The sequence below is a fragment of the Myxine glutinosa genome, chromosome 13 (assembly GCF_964187855.1).
Source record: "Myxine glutinosa chromosome 13, kmMyxGlut1.1, whole genome shotgun sequence".
In the NCBI taxonomy this organism is placed as follows: domain Eukaryota; kingdom Metazoa; phylum Chordata; class Myxini; order Myxiniformes; family Myxinidae; genus Myxine; species Myxine glutinosa.
The window spans coordinates 71795959-71817896 of NC_136273.1; positions in this window are offsets into that span (position 1 = coordinate 71795959).

Consider the following 21938-nt stretch of genomic DNA (forward strand, 5'->3'; position numbering starts at 1 on the left):
GAATTACTTGGTGGTGAGGTGTTTTGAATTACGTGGTGGTGAGGTGTTTGAATTACTTGGTGGTGAGGTGTTTTGAATTACTTGGTGGTGCGGTGTTTTGAATTACTTGGTGGTGCGGTGTTTTGAATTACTTGGTGGTGAGGTGTTTTGAATTACGTGGTGGTGAGGTGTTTTGAATTACGTGGTGGTGAGGTGTTTTGAATTACTTGGTGGTGCGGTGTTTTGAATTACTTGGTGGTGAGGTGTTTTGAATTACGTGGTGGTGAGGTGTTTTGAATTACGTGGTGGTGAGGTGTTTTGAATTACTTGGTGGTGAGGTGTTTTGAATACGTGGTGGTGAGGTGTTTTGAATTACTTGGTGGTGAGGTGTTTTGAATTACATGGTGGTGCGGTGTTTTGAATTACATGGTGGTGTGGTGTTTTGAATTACTTGGTGGTGAGGTGTTTTGAATTACGTGGTGGTGAGGTGGTTTTGAATTACGTGGTGGTGAGGTGTTTTGAATTACTTGGTGTGCGGTGTTTTGAATTACTTGGTGGTGAGGTGTTTTGAATTATGTGGTGGTGCGGTGTTTTGAATTACTTGGTGGTGAGGTGTTTTGAATTACGTGGTGATGAGGTGTTTTGAATTACTTGGTGGTGAGGTGTAATCGTCCCAAACTTCCAGTCTGCACCTACCCCTCCCCTATGGATGTGCTGAGCAGTTCTTTCTTGAAAAAAAAACATTCAACCTAAATCTTCAACCTAAATTGCCTAATAAAAATGTAATATCACAAACACAACAAATACATTTATGCCAAGTCATTGTTTGTATTATGATTGGTGAAAATCATGACAACACAGCAACTCAGGTACAGTCATTAGCCTCAGCTAAAAGATGCCCGTTCCTCAGTATCGACGCTTGGTGAGGCGAGCGTAGCGAGCCGAGCCAAGCTAGTATATATATATATATATATATATATATATTTGATCTGGAGTCGGTTCTTCATTAAAATCGAATGAATTCGTCCATGTCGCACCCCCAACCTGTGCACCAAGTTTAGTCTGAATCTATCCACAACTTTTTGAGATATCGTGCTATATATAGTTTTTGTTCCTGTCCTTCAATGGTGAAGAATCACCTATAAATATTCTCTGATCCGGATCCGAATTTGGATATTCACCAAAATCGAATAAATACGTCCTTGTCACACACCCAACCTGTCCACAAAGTTTTGTCCGAATCTGTCCACAACTTTTTGAGATATCCTGCTCACAGACAGACAACCAGACACAGACAGACAAACATAAATGGGGTGAAAAACATAAATTCCATCCATATTTGTTGATGGAGCCAACAAATCGTCCATCAGCATATTTTGTACAGTAGTTTACGCCATGGCGATACAAATATCATAACATAAATAGTTAAACGCACGAGGCAATTCACAAGTGATGACACCATTAGAAACTAGAACGGCACTCGGTAGAGCGAATACCTCTGCCAGGCTGAATTTTTTTGTATCCCACTGATAGGCCGGATCTGGATTCGGACCTGAACCAAAATCTAATCGGCTTGTTCTTGGTACCAAACCAACTCATTCACCAAGTTATTCATAACTCGTCCACAACATTGTTCAATATCATGTTGTATATCTCGCTTTTCACCCGATCTCTCAAAGGTGAAAATCACTTTAAAGATTAAATAATTCTCGTATCCGAATCCATATTCAGATCTTCACCAAAATCGAATCGATTCGTCCTTGTCACACTCACAACCGGTCCACCAAGTTTCGTCCAAATCCGTCCACAACGTTTGAGATATCCTGCTATGTATTGTTTTTGGCCCTATCACTGAATGGTGAAGAATCACTTAAAAATTCCACTAGCCGGATCCAGATCTTCACCAAAATCTAATTGTTTCGTCCTTGTCCCATACACTACCTGTCCGCCAAATTTCGTCTGAATCCGTCCACAACGTTTTGAGATATCTTGTTCAAAAACAGACAAAAAAACAGACAAACAGACAGACAAACAAGACAAACAGACAGACAAACAGACAGACAAGGGTGAAAACATAACCTCCATCCACCTTCGGTGGCGGAGGTAAATAGTTATGGAAAAACTAAAATGCAAAATATACCTAACATAGCTATAGTCAGGGCTTCTGCCAACAAAAGTGTATACACATATGCAAAGTGCGTCTCATCCAGCCAATCAAAACAATCATCAGTTAGCAAAGGCTTATACTCTTGAAAGAGTGGCGGTGCTGTCCAACCATTCTCTTGGCAAGGGTTATGCTCTGTGTAGTTTGCCATTGCCTGCCAAGCACAGTCTTGACGAGGCGATAACACACCTAATCTTCACGAAGGACACCGTGGTGTCTTTAACATCCACCAACGACGACAACAACACGGGATTAGTAACAGGTGTGTTTGCTCCAGTTTTAACTCTGCCTATTCATCACGCTTTCATTCTATTTGCATATTCATTAGTTCCACATCCATATTCATCAACTCATTCAAAAGCTGCATGTAATTGGCATCTAAGTACATTATCTCGGTTTTGTGATATTTTACGAGTGTAATATGTGTTACGTGCCCCTCCCCGACCCCTGGTCGCGGTTGTACCTCCGAGCACCCGAGAGGAGTCACGGCAGAAAAATATGTTATCCTGTGTCAAAAACAATGGAGAAACCACACCAATTGCAAATAATACAAACAAATATTGTATTAAAATCACACAAGAATAACAGTACAATAATAATAGGAATCAAGAGTACAATCATATATCTCCTATGATGGGTACCATCAGCTAGTACAAGGTAACTCACTGTGCTCGAAGTGAGTGGAAAAATAACATTCCCCAATGTCTCTATATTACCGACTTCGAGCTCAGAGCCGATCCCCTCCAGTGATCATCGGAACGATGTCGAATCGAAACCAGAATGTCGTTCAGTTGACAGGCACAGTCACGCCGCCCAAAATGGCACAAAGGCGCACGCGGCCAAAGTGGAGAAAAGGGTCACGCGACTCAAAGCGGCACAAAGGCGCACTCACGGCGACTGGGAAATCCAAAGGCGCCCTCCAGGTATGAACTTCCACTGTTCACAGTCGGCGAGCTGCAAAGTAATCGTCAAAAGCCTCAGTGTACACACACACCACAGATACGTCTGAAAGCGGTGGAAACGGCTGACGAAGCAAGGAAAGTTTGCTCGCCGCGCGAAGCGCACGAGTCAAAATGGCCGACGGCTCGCCCTCGAGTCGCAACGACCCAGCGATGATTCTTCGGAATCTAACGCCAAACCTGACACGCAGGATGATCAGTCACAGCGATAACAACTTTATCGCAGGAATCCTTTTCCCAGGAAACCCAAAGTACGGGACCCTTGCTCGACAACGTTCGATCCAGACCGCAAAGCAACCAGCTTCTTCCCCGACTCTCTCGCTCCGCCCTCTTTTTCCTCCTTCTGCTTCGTCGTCGTCCGGTTCTGGTTTCATTTAAAACATTAACCTTTTTACCTTTTGACAACAATAACCGTCATTTCCCTCAAACCACAATAATAATAATACATGGAAACAGAAATGTTTCAAGTAGATGAAAACCACCGCTGTGTTACGTGTTACGAAAACCACCACTGTGAAAACCACCACATACGTTACGGATTCAAGTGATGAATCCGTAACATATGACATTCTCAGACACCTTCAACGCTGGTTTAAATCGATTATCATTTGGGAATATTTCAAGGCACGATGAAAAGGACCAGTGAAGAAGAAGAACTCCTGGAGACTATACCATAAGTTTTTACATCTTTATTTTCAAGACTGATAAAAGGTTGATGGAGGACCTCATATAAACATCAAATTTGAGATAAATACATTGGTCGACATCAGTGTACTTTTAAATGAACTAGCAGGAACTCGAGGAAAATCCTCCTTTTGTGGGGCGGTGTATAGGCAATGAAGTGCTGCCTCACATGCACCATGAAGTTTTTGTTTTAGCAATGCAAAAGTAGGACATGGCGCTTGTGAATATGACAGTTTTGAGGATGTGTATGACCTGAACTGCATTAAAATCAAAATGCCAGTGGGTGGAGTCAGCCTTCCTACTAATGATGTCATTGTGGGTGGTCAGGCCAACTATCCAACCAATGGGCAGAGAGAAACAGACAAACAGAAAATATCCGCTAACTTTAATATATATATATTGTTACATTTGTGGGGGATAGGCAATGAAATACCTTAGTCCAGGTAGAAGTATATAGATTACCATGCTCCGTATGTCATGATGAAGAAGAACCCCCATGTACCATAAGTAGGGAATCCGTTAGACCGGATGTCGCGTAGGTGTATAATTGTCCCCATGACGAGGGGTGGGGTTATGTTAATTTGTTAGGGATTAATGGTAAATCCCCTGTATGTAAATTGCCTCTGTACTTTTCCCTTTGTTCCTTACAACAATGCACTACACACACATAGCCAAGCCAAGCAATCGGCATGAAATATAACAATAAATAAAAGTAACCGGAACCAATACATTGAACAATACCGCTTGCGCTGCCAGCCGCCACATCGTAACACCAAGTAGGCAGGACCGTGAGGCCACGCCCTGAGGGCTGGTGATTGGTTCGACCAAGGCTAGTGATGAGATGGGACTCGCTGATAGGAGCACGCGCGTACGTCATTGGATGACGTAAGAGCCCGGGGAACAAAAGACTGCGTCCCGGCATTTTCTTCCTCTTGGGTCCTGGCTTTGGTGACGAACAGGCATTTGTGCATATCCTGTTGTACTGGATTTTCGATACGGGCGGTGGCAGTTCGTGCACTTGCTCCCTCGTACTGGCTCTCGGCTGTGCCTGGCTCATGTGCGCCTCTGTAAGGAGAACATTTCGGAGCTTTGGGGAGCCTTTGTCACGTTGGGGAGCCTTTGTTGCGTTGAAGGTGGGGAGGCTGTGCGACTTGGTGCTCTTCGGGGGAGCTGGAGTTCGTGTTGTGCTGGCTGGTCCGGGATTGAGCGCTAAGACGTTTGGCTGCCTGTGGCATGGCTCTGTGCTCGCATGATTGACCGGTGCCATTTGTTGAGCACTTCGACACGCGGTCCTCTCGTCGACCGATCCCACCAAAGTGCTCGTCGAGGCCGGAGGTAGCTGAGTATCAGGCAAAAACACCTCATGACATTTTGTTACTTTTGTTCTTTTATCATCCCCTTTTGTTGTATATGAGTCTGTAGGGAGGGTCCCTCAATTTAGGAATTTAGTGTTATCTTTTCATTGTCCTGCATTTGTTTTTATTAAACCATTATTGTTGCATTCTAATTCCTCGCCCTGTCCCGTTTATCTGTCGGTGATTCGGAAAACCACCCGTGCCGCGTACGCCGTGCAGGTAAGCCTCGTCACTCTCCACCACTCCCCGCGCATGTAAAGAAGGTCTGCCATTGTTGACTGAATGCCTCGGAGTGTAAAGCTTGAACGGCTAATTCATCCCCAGGGGTATTCACCCTTGGGAACACGACAATATATATAAACCTTGTGTATATATATATATATTGTTGCGGTTTTGAGAACACACAGGTAACATTATTAAAGGTTAAAGGTTGCACCCCATAGTTAGGACACAAGCAACACGTAGGTCACCTTAGGACGTTAGTTATTTCATAGTATGTGTTTAGGATAAGGCCATTCCCAATAGTTGCATCTGTGTTGTGTAAAACAAATAAGAGTAGGCCCCGTTCGTCCATTTTGCAGCCTCCCTTCAATCGATGCCATTAAGCGCTATCCAGTCTGTACTCCATCGCTCATCCCAGTTTGTTACAATTTGGCTGCCAGCAGCGTTTGCTGCTCTTGCTCGCTCAAACCAGCCCATAGGCCACGATGTAAGGCCCGAAAAGGGGGCGGAGCGCAAGGGTGGGGGTGTGGCCACGTCAAGCAGCCATCAAGGCGGAGCCGGTAAGCCCTCACCAGCCAATCAGGGCTGAGGCGACATCGCCTGACAGGGTGTGGCTGGACATTCCAGAGGGTTCGCTGGGCGTGGCAATATAATCCTTCGCGCGAGGCCCCCACCTCAGTTGAGCAGGGAGAGGCAGGCGCTCGAGAGAGAGAGTTTGAGTTGAGGCTTGGTTCGTGTGCAGAGTTACGAGAGGGAGAGACGCACGGTGACAAGCCTTGATTGATCGATTGCGCTTTACAAAGGGCTGGCGCGCAGCACGCATTGCAGAGGACTGCAGCGTGCAGAAGGACGTTGCTAAAAGGCGCTTGGTAACACCATCGGGGGAAGTGGGGCAACGCTCATAGCAATACCGGGAGCGCGGATAAAGGCGCCGGTACAAGTATTACATATGCCATATGATCGCCAACCGACCTTTCCCCGATATATAATTGTCCGCATTGTGCCGACGCCACGCGGAGAGCTGCCGGCCGTCTTCCACCATCTGCATGGTAGGAGTCGGGGACCGGACAAGCTGTGGACCGTTGGACCCTTAACCCGACCATCTACAAACCCCGTGAGTCTGAGTCTGAGTGTGAACGGGCCCGTGTCCAGGGAATAAGCATAAGACTGCATAAGGCTGCCCTGTGTATCTGCTTCTTCCTCTTCATTGTACATTCTTTCTTCTTCTTTTCCTCTTCTAATTGTACAAAGTGTGAATAAATTGCCTGTTCTTCCTGGTTTTCACTTAATCCGATCGTCCGAGTGATTTCTCAATTGGGTAAGCATGGCACGATTACAACCGCTTAGAATCGGGTTTAGTACCTGCTAACGGCCCGAATCGCGGCTCGCTTCGCTCGGCATGTCCACTAACGCCATGGTTCGGGTGTGGTTATCTCCTTGCTTCACGGTCGGTGTTAGTACTTAGGTAATAGGACTAAATTCTACCAACAACCCTATTTAACACCAACCGGAAGGAGCGTGATAGCATCGGGATCGCGTCAGCTAGTAAAAGGACAAGGGGATTAATCCCCCCTTGATAAGGGGAAGGCCGACGTCGGAGATCCGCAACAATATATATATATATATATATATATATATATATATATATATACATATATATATATATATATACATATATATACATATATATATATATATACATATATATACATATATATATATATATATACATATATATATATATATATACATATATATATATATATATATATATATATACATATATATATATATATATACATATATATATATATATACATATACATATATATATATATATATATATATATACATATATATATATATACATATATATATATATATATATATATATACATATATACATATATATATACATATATACATATATATATATATACATATATACATATATATATACATATATACATATATATATATATACATATATATATATATATACATATATATATATATACATATATATATATTGTAACGAATGTGGAAACGTTACAATGTGAACGTTACAAAAGTACGGTAACACCCTGTTAATGTAAATAATGGTCGCAGTCGGCCTCCTAGTTAATTCCATGAAACTTACACGCAGGTCACGATATATCTTTTAAATAGTGTATTTCCTTATTCCATGTAGGCTAAATATGTGTTTCCCACTAGATTGACTTTGCATTGTATCAAACAAAATAAGCGTAGGCCCTTCCAATTTCCCCAAAACCTCCCTTCCAATTGCCTTCCGCATTTTGGGCGGTTTTCTTCAACCGCCATTGCCCATGTGCTTTGAGTCGGAGAAGAAAGGCGTGTCTCCACCTCGTCATAAGGGGGGAGGAGTGAGCCAGCCCTAACAGCCAATCAGCACCGCGGTGAGCGACCCGGTAGGCGTGCCCTCGGAGCCGGCGGCTTGATTTCGCCCGAGGTGATAAAAGCGACTGTAAGGGACTGCTTTACCAGAGGCCTTGGGAGATGACCTGGGAGATGAGCAAAGAGGCTGCACCAAGAGGAGCGGTGAGATGCGAAACGCTCCAAGCCAAAGAGGAGAGGTACTCGGCAAGGAAACCAGCTTTGGAGAGACGCGCTGAAAGGAGGGAGCCGGCTCCACCACAAGAAGAGGAGCAGGTGTGCCGAACCAGCGCGTGACGTCTACCGCAGCGGATACGCGACGGAGGGTTTTCCCGCCAAAACCGCGAGGAATTGCGAGCTGCTGCCTCCCGACTTTGCCTCCCTCTCAAGCAATCCACCTCAAGCCCTACCTGCCTGCATTATCCCCTGTGTAAGTGTGAACGTCCTGCCCTGCTCATTGTCTTGGGGTTAAGTAAAAATGAATAGTGTAAGTTAACGATTCGCTGTGTTACTGCTTCTTCCATCCATTGCTTGTGTGTGTATAATAAATCTGTTCTTCCTCCGTATTATTATTCTTCTTCTTTTTCATTCTCTTTCGGTCGCTTTAGAGGTTTCCCGATTGAATATCTGTGGGGCGATCTGGTCAACGTCGGGTGGAATCGGGTTCTAATCGGGGAGTAACTGTTCGGACGCGGTTAAATACACCACCGCTCGGTCAATATAACATATAAAGCCGCGTCTGTAACAATTGGTGTCGAGGAGTTGGATTCGGACCTGGGACTAAATTTGTTAGGCCCAAATTTTGGAACACCAATTGTACTATTAGAGTAACAATTGGTGTCGAGGGAGATCGGACCCGAAATCGGACCCGAAGCGCGCTTAACGCGCTCAAAATTACAAGCTGCCGAAATTTATTTTGTTTTATAAAACCCGAATTTTGAGATCGCGCCATGGACAATCAAGGCGATCGGATGTCGGTGGGAGAGATAGACAGGGTGGAATCGACCCAGGACCTCGGGGAAATGTATGTGGAGGAAAGGGAGGAGGAGAAAAATAGCAATGTGGTTGCGGAGGTTTCAGACGCACAGAATGGCGCCCTCGCGCACGTGGTTGAGGGGGCCACGGTCGCGGAACCAATGAGCGCGGCCCAAATGCAAGCCTTCATGGCCCAATTCATGGTGGAAATGCAGAAAAAAAACGACAGTATAGTACAAATGCAGGCGTCCCTCAACCTGCAGAGTGAGCAAAGGAGGGCTGATAGTGAAAAAATGGAAAGCAGAATTATGGGGCAAATGGGGGTAATGAGGGACGAAGCGAGGGGTAGCGGTGAGGGGTTAGACAACGGGATAAAGGAGGTAAAGAATGGGTTAACGGGGGTGGAAAACAGAATGGCTGCCCAGGAGAATCAGTTAGAGGGGGTGAAAAATGGGTTAATGGGGTTAGAAAATAGGATGGAGGACAAATTGCGGGAAATAGGGGAACAATCTGCCAGGGAAATCAAACAAATGGGAGAGCAGATAGAGGAGGTGAAAATCGGGGTAGAAACCAAACTGGATGCTCAGAGGGATGAATTGGGACAGATGAGGGTGGCATCTACAAAAGAGATGGAGGAAATACGACGAGGGGTGAGTGAGGAGATTTCGGGGCTACGCGAGGAGGTAAAGCGAGGTGAGAAGCGTATGGAGAAAGAGGTGAGAAATAATACGGCTAAGTTACAAGGGGGAATAGAAGATCTGACGGAGGAGGTGGAACAGCTGACAGAGGGACAAACGAAGTTAGTGGAGCAGGTTCAAAGGAACACTGCAGTACTCGGAGGGTTAAAGGCGACACAAAAAGAAATTAAAAATGACTTGATAGCGACACAGAGGCAATGTCAGATGGTACGTGAGGAACTGACAATGAGGGTGGACGAGGTGACAGAGATAATGGAGACAAAGGACCGGCAGGTGAGGAAGCACATAGAGACGGTCACGGTAGCCTTAGAGGACGAACTTGAGGAGACGCACCGAGAAATAAAAGAGGTTAAACAAAAACTAGAGGAAGTGGAAGAAGAGGTGAGTGAAATTAAGAAGGGACGGACAGAAACTAAGAGAGAAATCCAGGAGGAGGTAATGGAATATGTACAAGGTCTGTGTTCAAATCATGATGAGGTGCTCACTAACCAAATAAAAAGTTTGCAGGTGGCAGAGGAGGTGCGACGACGAAGTACGGAGGTGAGTGGCAATGTATATGATGTGAGGAAAGCTTCAGTCGGCTTGGGGGTTGCTTTGGATCCGGGTGTTCGTAAAAGGCCGTTGGTGAAGTGTGCGACAGGTCTGGTGTGCGAAAAAAGAGGTGTGCGAGAATGTCCGACCATGGGGTGTGTGAGGAAAAAGTGCACGCCAAGGAGTGAGTGTGCCGTCAAGAGTGAGTTGGTCGAAGCGCGTGTGCGAGGGGGTACATGGAAGCGCGGTGTGGTGAGTGTTACGGAGGAAGTAACGAAAAAGTGTGCGCGAGAGAGGTGTGTAACGGACGGGTGCATGAGGAAAGAGTGCGCTGTCGAGAGGAAGGGTGAGTGCGTTGTCAAGAGTGGAGGTGAGAGTAGTGAGAGTGAAACGGAGCGTGAGTTGGTTGTGACAGGTGAGCGAGGATGTACACCTGGAATGGAAGGATGCACACCTGGAATGGTAGAGCGTGTGTGGGGATGCACACTTGAGTTGGTCGTGAGGCACGCGGTTGGGTGTGCGGGTGAGAGCACACCTGTGATTGTCACAAAGGAGGTGACCGAGAAAGGGGCGCGAAGAGGTGTGTTGGTGAGGTGTGCGAGCGACGAATGTGTGCCAAGGTGTTCGGTGGTCAGGTGTTTGACCAAGTCGGTGAGCGGAATGAGTGTACCGAGGTGTGTTAGAGAAGGTACGACCAAGAGCAGGGAGATGGCTGCATGTATGAGCAAGAAAGGGGTAGCGTATGCATGTAAGCGTCCAGGTGAAGCGTCGACGGTAACCGGTTTAGCGGTTAGGGCGACTTATAGCCGAATCGGGCCCTCGGTGCGCGTCGGGCAGCTTCGCGTGCCGCGAGGACCAGCGGGGATCCGAACCACGGCGGTTTCGAAAGAACCGCCGTACGCGATCCACGCTGTGCCTCGCTTGGAACGGCCGCGTCCGAGCTCCACTAGGCGGAGCGGGCAGCTGGATAGGAAGGGTCGTTATGGCGACCACGTTTTGTTGAGACGTGCCGGCAGGTCGAGATCGGGACATTGGATGGCTCCACGCCGAGGTGGTGCGTGGGATCTCGGCCCGGGTAAGCCCCCGCCCCTGCCCCGAATGCGGGACGCATCCAGCCGCCGGCACAAAAGAATCCGCGTTCATTGCTCGGCTGTACGAAGCCGGGCTGTAGACGTGAATTGGCGCACCGAGAGGATGTAATAAGTAGACGGGTGATGGTGATAGTGATAGTGATTTAATACGAAATTTAGAAAAGTGAGTAGATTTGGCAGTGAATGGAAAATTTTTGAATTGGTTGGAATTTGGACGAGCAAAATTTATAGTGAGAGACCCCCGATGTGGTGGGATGGCAAATCCACCATCCCTCACAGGTGGGGGCAAATGCGCAATAGTTTATGGGGTGGCTATGACAACCGAGCCAGGGAGGGTTTGGATAATTGTAGGGATCTAGCGAAGATGACATTAGGTAACGTTAAGTTTAGTTAGTGACTGATACCTGTAGTGGGGACGCAGGTAGATTAGTGTGGATTATAATGACGTGGGAGCGCAATAGTTTAAAGGGACGACTGGGAAGCGCAAGTTTCAGAGGGGAGTAGTTAGCTGAGATGATGTCGTGTGTGTGTGAGGATTGAACAGGTGAGAATGGAACAGGTGTGATTGCACAGGTGTGCAACTGAACAGGTGTGTGGAGCAGTGTATGAGGGAGTAGTGGTGATTGCGTGTTGTGTTGACCAAATGGTCCAGGAAGAAAGGAGGGTGCAGGTGGCACCAGGTGTGAGGGCACAGGTGTGCAACAACAGGTGTATGTGGCTGTGTGGAATAAATGGTAGTGTGGAATATCTGGAGTAGTGGAATGGATGGTCGTGGAGTGAGAATGGTGGAAATTGTGGAGTGGAGTGGATGGTGCGAAGGTGTGAATGGGGGAAGAGTGGACCCCCATCATGGATACCCGGGGCGGGTAGTGTAAGTGTTAGGTAGAGGGTACAGGTAAATTGTGGTTGGATATTGGCATCTGTGGTGCGGGTGGCAGAATGGTATGTGGATGGGTGCATTAGTGTTGTGGAAATGGCTGGGCGTGTAGCCTGTTAGTGTGTGTAGTTGGTTTGGGCACTCCACCACTGTGAGGATGTCGGCCAGGTGAGGCCGCAGGTGGGCTCTGGGAGCCGGTAGTAGTTGTTGTGGATGGGGCCCGAGGATCCGGAGGACGGACCCGGGTAGCCCAGTGCCAGAGGGCACCAAGGGGTGACAGAGCCAGGAGAGGGGCTGTCCCCAGTTAGTTAGGTTAGGGTGAGGAGCTAGGTAAGCTCGGGTGGCAACTACAGTGGTGGAGGTGTGCAGGTGGGTAGACCTGTTGGGAGAGCTAGACGTCGCAGCCCAGAAATTGTGCGAGAGCACCGGGAGATGAATCGGGGGAGTGAGACCCCAAATTGAAAGGCACCACAGTTTGGTCAATGGGAATTGGTTTTTAGAACCCATAGTGTAAGTTGGCCAATGGATTGGCAGGGAGAGACCCCGGGTAGTGTAAAGTGTGTTAAAGTCATTTAGAGGATAGTTAGGATGAAGGATCTCCTCGCACCATCTGCATCCACTCACCTGAGGTGACAGGTACTCCACACCATGCCATGTTTTGATTATTTTTTATGATGCAAATGTTTGGATTGTGAGACGCATCATGACGTGGGTGTGACATTGTGCGTAATTCCATCTCTCCCTCCTTATGAGGATTGATGATGAATTGGTGATGGCAAATTTTGAAGTAGAGGGATTGTGGTGACGAATTTGGTATAGGGGAAATATGGGGAAGACGTGACAGTAGTGACGAATTGGTAATGTGTAGATTTTGTACATATGGGGTAAGGGCAAGGGCAAGGGTAGGGTAGGTGACAGGGGGGTGACGTACGGTAGGGACGAGCTTTCTCACTTCGCCCTCCGTACGCATTTCGCCTTGCATTGCCTTATTGACGTGTACCCTTGTGACCTTACCCCTCGCTCAATTGTCTTTCTTTTGTCTCCCACATGACCTGTGCGCCATTGGGTGCCGAGGGGAGCGTGCGTGAGGTGGCCATTGTGCGCCCGAGATTCCCAGAACCAGCATGCATTGCGTTGATGTACCACTTTATGGACCGCTGTTCTGCGGCCAAGTACCACTTGATGGACCCCAGGTTCTGGGGCAGGGCACCTCTGTTGGAGACCGGCCATAGTGGCCAGGGAATCTTGCTTGCGGACCTCGGTAAGGTGGCACCTATGCCAAACAGGTGGACCACCCTTAGTTGGCCCCTGAGGCCCTAAATAAAAACGAACACAAGTTGTGCTTTTTATTATGTCCAAATAGGCCGCATGAAGCCAGAAGACGTCGGGAAGAACATCGGCCCAGCAGAGAAAGAGAAGACCACCACCAGTTGTTTTGTTGCGTTTATTAAGAACCATGGTGACTGCGCACCGAGTGGTGCTTTGTGGTGCTTGTGGTGCTTTTGGTGCTTTTGGGTGCTTTGGTGGTATTGGTACTGGTGCATCGATGCAATGCGTGCTGTCTCCTCCCTCCCAACAGGAATTTCTTTCTCTTGTTCCCTAAAAAGAAAAAAAAAAAAAAACACACAGGTCCTGGGTTGCGTTGTAAATAAGAAATCACGTCATTGTAAATAATGCTCCCCACCGTAAATGTATAGTTTGAGAATAATTCCGTAATTCGGTTAGCTGTGGGCTTGAGTCTGTTAGACAGGGTGCAATGCAATAGGGGGACATACTTATTTGTGTTTTAAAATTGTCACACTCAGGGTCAGGTTAATTGTAGAGGGAATTACACCTACGTGTCACACTAAGTTAAAGTTTAGTAGGCCCGAGCACGGGCCTGAAGAAAGGAGGGTGCAGTGTAACGAATGTGGAAACGTTACAATGTGAACGTTACAAAAGTACGGTAACACCCTGTTAATGTAAATAATGGTCGCAGTCGGCCTCCTAGTTAATTCCATGAAACTTACACGCAGGTCACGATATATCTTTTAAATAGTGTATTTCCTTATTCCATGTAGGCTAAATATGTGTTTCCCACTAGATTGACTTTGCATTGTATCAAACAAAATAAGCGTAGGCCCTTCCAATTTCCCCAAAACCTCCCTTCCAATTGCCTTCCGCATTTTGGGCGGTTTTCTTCAACCGCCATTGCCCATGTGCTTTGAGTCGGAGAAGAAAGGCGTGTCTCCACCTCGTCATAAGGGGGGAGGAGTGAGCCAGCCCTAACAGCCAATCAGCACCGCGGTGAGCGACCCGGTAGGCGTGCCCTCGGAGCCGGCGGCTTGATTTCGCCCGAGGTGATAAAAGCGACTGTAAGGGACTGCTTTACCAGAGGCCTTGGGAGATGACCTGGGAGATGAGCAAAGAGGCTGCACCAAGAGGAGCGGTGAGATGCGAAACGCTCCAAGCCAAAGAGGAGAGGTACTCGGCAAGGAAACCAGCTTTGGAGAGACACGCTGAAAGGAGGGAGCCGGCTCCACCACAAGAAGAGGAGCAGGTGTGCCGAACCAGCGCGTGACGTCTACCGCAGCGGATACGCGACGGAGGGTTTTCCCGCCAAAACCGCGAGGAATTGCGAGCTGCTGCCTCCCGACTTTGCCTCCCTCTCAAGCAATCCACCTCAAGCCCTACCTGCCTGCATTATCCCCTGTGTAAGTGTGAACGTCCTGTCCTGCTCATTGTCTTGGGGTTAAGTAAAAATGAATAGTGTAAGTTAACGATTCGCTGTGTTACTGCTTCTTCCATCCATTGCTTGTGTGTGTATAATAAATCTGTTCTTCCTCCGTATTATTCTTCTTCTTCTTTTTCATTCTCTTTCGGTCGCTTTAGAGGTTTCCCGATTGAATATCTGTGGGGCGATCTGGTCAACGTCGGGTGGAATCGGGTTCTAATCGGGGAGTAACTGTTCGGACGCGGTTAAATACACCACCGCTCGGTCAATATAACATCTAAAGCCGCGTCTGTAACAATATATATATATATATATATATGTATATATATATATGTACAGTCATCCCTCGCTATATCGCGGTTCACTTTTCGCGGATTCGGTACATCGCGGTTTTTTCTCGCTAGTATATGTAAAATTATATCGCGGATTTTTCGCTATATCGCGGGATTTTGCGGTATAAATGTATTTTTATATACTATTATTTTAAATATTTTTGTGGTAAAATAAGCATTTTCTAGCCTAAAAAATTAAAAAACGTAAAGAAATAAGAAAAATACAGTATTTAAAACATATTACAAGAAATAAAATACTGTACATAGTGTACAGTAGAAGGGTAGACAAAGAGTCGTGCGTATGGAAAACGCCAGTACATTCATCATCGTCATCACCTTCATCGTCATCAGTACTGCACAGCTAATTCATCATCATCTTCATCACGCAAGTTGTAGTATTGAAGAGCCGGGGCTCTTGCTTGATACGGACGAAATGACGGGCAAGACACAAACTCGTCCGAGAAGATATTTATTCTCAAAACCAACTCGGGAACACTGAAAAGCCCATTTATCGGGCTGCATTATAAAGCACAACCAGAAACCGAAAGCCACGCCTCTCAAGCGTGGCGTGCTTCGGTGAATCGGTGGTCACGTGATCAACAGGTGTAGCTGATTATACCCGCAAAGCGCGGCACGCTTTAGCGGTCACGTGACCAGCCACTCTCGCGCCGGGAATCCCCGCCGGTGACGTCACCGGCTGGAGCAAGGAGATTCTGATGCTGGTCTTGCTTGGGGAACCCATGGGTAACTACAGTATCTTCAATGGTGAGTACCCATTAGAATTTTATATGTTGTTAAAATTACGTATGTTTAAGAGTGTAAAAAGTGTTTAAGAGTATAGGAAGTGTTTATAAGAGTATGGGAAAGGTTAATAAGAGTGTGGGGAGTTCATAATGCTTTAAAATATATATTAAAAAAAAAAAAAATATGGTCGCTACTTCGCGGATTTTCGTTTATCGCGGGGGGTTCTGGAACATATATAGCAGTATATATATATATACATATATATATATATACATATATATATATATACATATATATATATATACATATATATATACATACATATATATATACATACATATATATATATATACATATATATATACATACATATATATATATATACATATATATATACATACATATATATATATATACATATATATATACATATATATATATATATATACATATATATATACATATATATATATATATATATATATATATATATATATATATATATATATATATATATATATATATATACATATATATATATATACATACATAATTATATATATATATATATATACATATATATATATATACATACATATATATATATATATATATATATACATATATATATACATATATATATACATATATATATATATACATATATATAGTATGTTTGTTTGTTAATTAATTGCAATTATAAAAGAACTTGCATCAATGTACTGTACAGCTATATATACACGTACAAATATTTTTCTAATACGTAAGGACTAAGGATGGGTCTCAAAAGTGTGTTTAAGAGTGTAGAAAGGGTTCATAAGGGCGTGGGAAAGGTTTATAAGAGTATGGGGAGGGTTTTTAAAGGCTTAAAATATATAAAAATAATAAAATTAATATATGGTTTCTACTTCGCGGATTTTCACCTATCGCGGGGGGTTCTGGAACGTAACCCCCGCGATAAACGAGGGATGACTGTATATATATATATACAGTGGAACCTTGTCTTACGAGTTTAATTCGTTCTGTGACCGAGCTCGTAACTCAATTTGCTCGTTTCTCAAATCAAATTTCCCCATTGAAATGCTATTAATCCGTTTCAGCCCGCCAAAAACCACACCAATTTTTTTTAAAATATACAGTATATATAAAAATATCTCGCGCTTTATATTTCACCTGTATGCAGCATACAAGTTGGCAGGATGGCCTGGACTGGAGGTACGCACACTTGACTCTAAAGTCTAAACTGTCCAGCCTGGGTTTGAATCCCGACCCAGCTATAACCTGTCATGGGTGAATCACAGGCAGGGTGATTCATCAATGTGTGTACCGCTAAACTGGGCACCCCGTTTGCGTCCCATTAGTTGTTGGATGTTAAGGATCTCACCGTGTTTTCCACAAAGAGAAGGCGAGTTATCGCCGGCACTCTGAACAGGTTGTGGCCTGGCATGCTCTTCTCCTCTGCCGTTATATACGTCCTCCTCGGCATCTTTTTCCAGAAGAGCCCTGTCTCGTCACAGTTGAAGATTTGCTGGGGGATGTATCGTTCGGCTTCTATCAGTTCGGCAAAAGTTATAATAAAATCTTCAGCTGCCTTCACATCTGCCTCACCAAGTCGACAACACGCACACCTCGCTCATGTTTTTCGACGATTGCGTGTTTTATATCCAAGCACATCATCCTCTTCTTCTTCTCAGTACAGCCCTTGGCACTCAATTTCTTAGGACCCGTGGTTAAAACTAAGAAATTTTCCAAAATAACCAAAATGCGAAAACAAAACAGCAGCGATATATGGCAGAAATGCTTGCACGGCAAGATAACCACGTGACCGGAACCCACCTGGTGGGGGGTGGCGTAAGCTCCAAAATAACCAAAATGCGAAAACAAAACAGCAGCGATATACGGCAGAGATACTGTACTTGCACGGCAAGATAACCACGTGACCGGAACCCACCTGGTGGGGGGTGGCGTAAGCTCCAAAATAACCAAAATGCGAAAACAAAACAGCAGCGATATACGGCAGAGATACTGTACTTGCACGGCAAGATAACCACGTGACCGGAACCCACCTGGTGGGGGGTGGCGTAAGCTCCAAAATAACCAAAATGCGAAAACAAAACAGCAGCGATATGCGGCAGAGATACTGTACTTGCACGGCAAGATAACCACGTGACCGGAACCCACCTGGTGGCGGGTGGCGTAAGCTCGTAACTCGGATCTCGGCTCGCATCTCAAAGCAATAAACCGCTCCGAGCGACGGCTCGTATCTCGGAAAACTCGTAAGTTGGTGCACTCGTAAGTCAAGGTTCCACTGTGTGTATATATATATATATATATATATATATATATATAAATATATATATATACGCATATATATATTATATATATATTGTTACGGTTGTAGAGGGTACGCAGTGATTACCTTAGACCAAGTAGATTTGTATAGGTAGGTGCACCGAATGTCGTGTAGGAACCACCATGTGTTAAGTACTTGTTTAGCCCGGATGTCAGATTAAGGTGTATCTTCGTCCCCATTACGAGGAATGGGGCATGTTAACGAGTTATCGAGGTTATGTTAACTACTACCTTGCTCGTCAGACCTCAGTAATTTACATCCCTTGTCCCTTATGGCACCGCAATAGACACGAGTGAGAATGGCCATATGTTTGTTTGTTTTACGTACACATATGATCATGGAACTACACAAGTACAGTACAACAAAGTATTTACATTGATGCAAATTGTGTTTTTGAAAGCAAAAGGCAATAATTGACAAAAGTGCCTTTAATCAAACCTGAGGCCTAAGCATACAGAAGTCTTCATGAACTATTCAAAATAGAGATGATGATTAATTTTGAAAATTAATAAGAAATGCATTTAGCTTCCTCTTGCATATGCAGCAGCTTCCTGATGGTTAATTTGTAGGAAGCAGTCGGGGGTGGAGAGGAGGTGAGGAGGGTGGTTATTCCTGATCTGATGCAGTGATGAAGCAGATATCTCATCTGTATCAAAAGGTAATGACCGAAAAATCCCATCCTCCACAACCTCGGTCATACATGTTACTCAGCGACTTAATTTAATTGCAGCTTTAGACAACATCATCGAAATCGTCATCATGATCATGTGTCTCTAAGTTGTAAACATAATTTATTGTAAATTAGAGGTTACCCAAAGTATGATGACTCTTAAAACCATATTGATCATTAAACTGCAGGACACAGTTTGGCATCAACCTTGCAAATTACTTAAAGTAGCGAAGAACCATCCAAGAACCCTCCTTACGGATGGGTTAATTACCCCCAGAATCATGGACAAGTTAATTACCCCCAGAATACGGGACTTTCAAAATGCGCGATTCTTTGTCTACTCATTTATAATGCGTATTTTATTTCGATTTACTGTAATATTCTTTTAATATAGGTTTTAATTAATGTGTTATATTTTTATTTATATTATTATTAATTTTTTAGGCTAGAAAATGCTTATTTTACCGCAAAAATAATTAAAATCTAAAAAAATAAAAATACCTATAGGCCGCAGAATCCCGCGATATAATGAAAAATCACATATATAATTTTACATATACTAGCGAGAAAAACCCGCGATGTACCGAAGCCGCGATAAGTGAAGCGCGATATAGCGAGGGATTACTGTGTATATATATATATATATATATATATATATATATATATATATATATATATATATATATATATATATATATATATATATATATATATATATATATATATAACTAAAGAAGCACACTAAACCTATGACATGACACTGACGCCATGTGCATAAATTATACCTGGAGTTTGTGCATAAATTATATAAATTTATGCACAAACTCCAGGCATATTCCCGGGGGTGAAAACCATCATGTGCATAAATTATACTAAACTAAATTCATAAATGGGATGTCCCGACAAACAGACCCAAAGCCAGACGAAAGGAAAAAATAACTGAAAATAAATATGCGTCTGCGTGCACTTAACTCTGAGTGTCTCCGAAACCTCGTCAGGATCGTCCAGGCCCTCCCCGAGCATGCAATCCGGGAAGCGGCTCCTGTCTTGGCGGGCAGCAGGCCTCAGTACGCCCTTGTTCACTCCGCTTTTTACTTAGTGAGCTTAATGGGGAGTCGATTGCATGGCTTGGTTATGATGTGTCTATGGTGTGGTGCCAAAAGGGACATAGGAATAAAGTACAGAGGTAACAACATACAGGGGATAAATTACCGATAATCCCTGAGCTAATTAACATACCCCACTCCTCTGATGGGGACGAAGATACACTTAATCCAAACACACGGAGCTGACTTATTTACATTAAGGTTTATACATGACATTCAGAGCACCTACCTTTACATTCTACCTGCACTAAGGTATCACTAACCCCCTACAGACGTAACACAGCCCTCCCCCCCACCCCCCCGGAACCATAGCTCCCGCAAGGTTCATTGCAGGCACTACCATCCATTGCAGGCAATTACCGCAAAGGGGGCCGCAGTCACCGCTCCTCCAGAGCTTGATCCGTACCTGCGGACACACACACCTTGGACACACACACCTTGGACACACACACCTTCCCCACCCACAAAATCCACAAAAACATTTCCTCCACCGCTGCCATTCAATTCTCAACCACATTTCCAATCAAAGATGTCTCAAAAAGATACTACCATGGCCTGCTTACATCTGAAATTCCCATTTACATTTTAACCACATTTCAATAATCATCACTCATCACAATTATTCAATCACAACTCTTTCAATTTCCATTTTCACGACCACACAAAAACACAAAACCTGAAGGGTGCAGGGGAATGTTTGAGTATGTGGGTTTGGGGGAAGGTTTGAGTGTCTGGGATGCAGGGGACTGTTTGAGTTTGTGTAGTGCAGTGGAATATTTGAGTGTGTGAGGTGCAGGGGATGGGTTGAGTGTGTGGGGTGCAGGGGAAGGTTTGAATGTGTGTGCTATGGTGGAACATTCAAGTGTGTGGGAGTACAGGTGAGAGTTTGTGTGTGTAGGGTATGGGGGAATGTTTGATGGTGTGGGGTGCGGGTGAAGGTTTTAGGCTGTTCGAGATTTTTAGAGAAGGTGTGGTTGATTTGTTCAAGGCGTTTCTGTCCTGCCTGTCATCGGTTCAATCACCGTAACTGCCTACTCTTGCCGGTATGCACTCAGCAAGCATGTCGGGTATGCTAAACACCCCTCAATATGAGTTAAAGGAGAACTCAATCCTGCAGTGGACTGAAATATGCCGGTTTGAGATTTAAATATGACGTCACAATAGGACATATCAATTGTTAATGGTTTTGCTTGTACTCCTGTGAGCAGGTGTCTGTGAAAAGGTAATCACTGAATGCAAATTATCTTCAGAGACAAATGAAACAAAAGGTATTATTTTTGAGACAATGTGTGGTCTTATGCTGCTGAGCTGTTGCAAATGTCAATGAGAAGTTAAACTAAATGACCCAGACCGAGGTCGTCTGCATTAACAAGAAAGGTGGCCCAAGGAGAGCGACAAACTACGAGCATTAGACCACAAACACGATGTAAACTCTCATAGCTGAACTCATCACTTTACATCACCCACTGGGAGCAATGAACAAAGCAATCAAGATTCACAACAGAGAATTGGAAAAAAACTCCCAGAATTTGCTGTTCTATGGCACAACACAGCTCACTAGGATTGCGAAACAACTCATTATTCTCTACCCACACCGAGGAAATGTATTCTCAATACATCGCGTAGTGATCATCCATTGAAGCGCAGTGCACGCACATGTTAACAACAGCAGGCAATGGTGGAAAAAAAGCACATCAGCATCATCTCAGAATAAAGTAAATATATGACAGAGGAGAAAACAAACATCATGGTGTGGAACAACCATTTCACAGTGGGTGTTTGTAGTGGTTGATAAATCTACCATTATGTTGACATGCTAAGAACAAAGTTGGACCAGAACTTTTGTCCTCATGGTATATTTTCTCAAGGACACCTTAAAATCACAGTCTCAACGCAGCCACGGATGGGTTTCTACACCCACCGTAGGCAAAGTTGTAGCTGTTGCTGTGTTAGAGCCATCAAAGCTGAAGTGGACTTATCGCCATTCCATACTCCATCCATCTTTTTCTACCCATCTGATGCACTTCTCACATAAATGCACAGGCCTTGGCACAAGGATGGAATCTATTACAGTGAGTTTAAAGAGGGGAA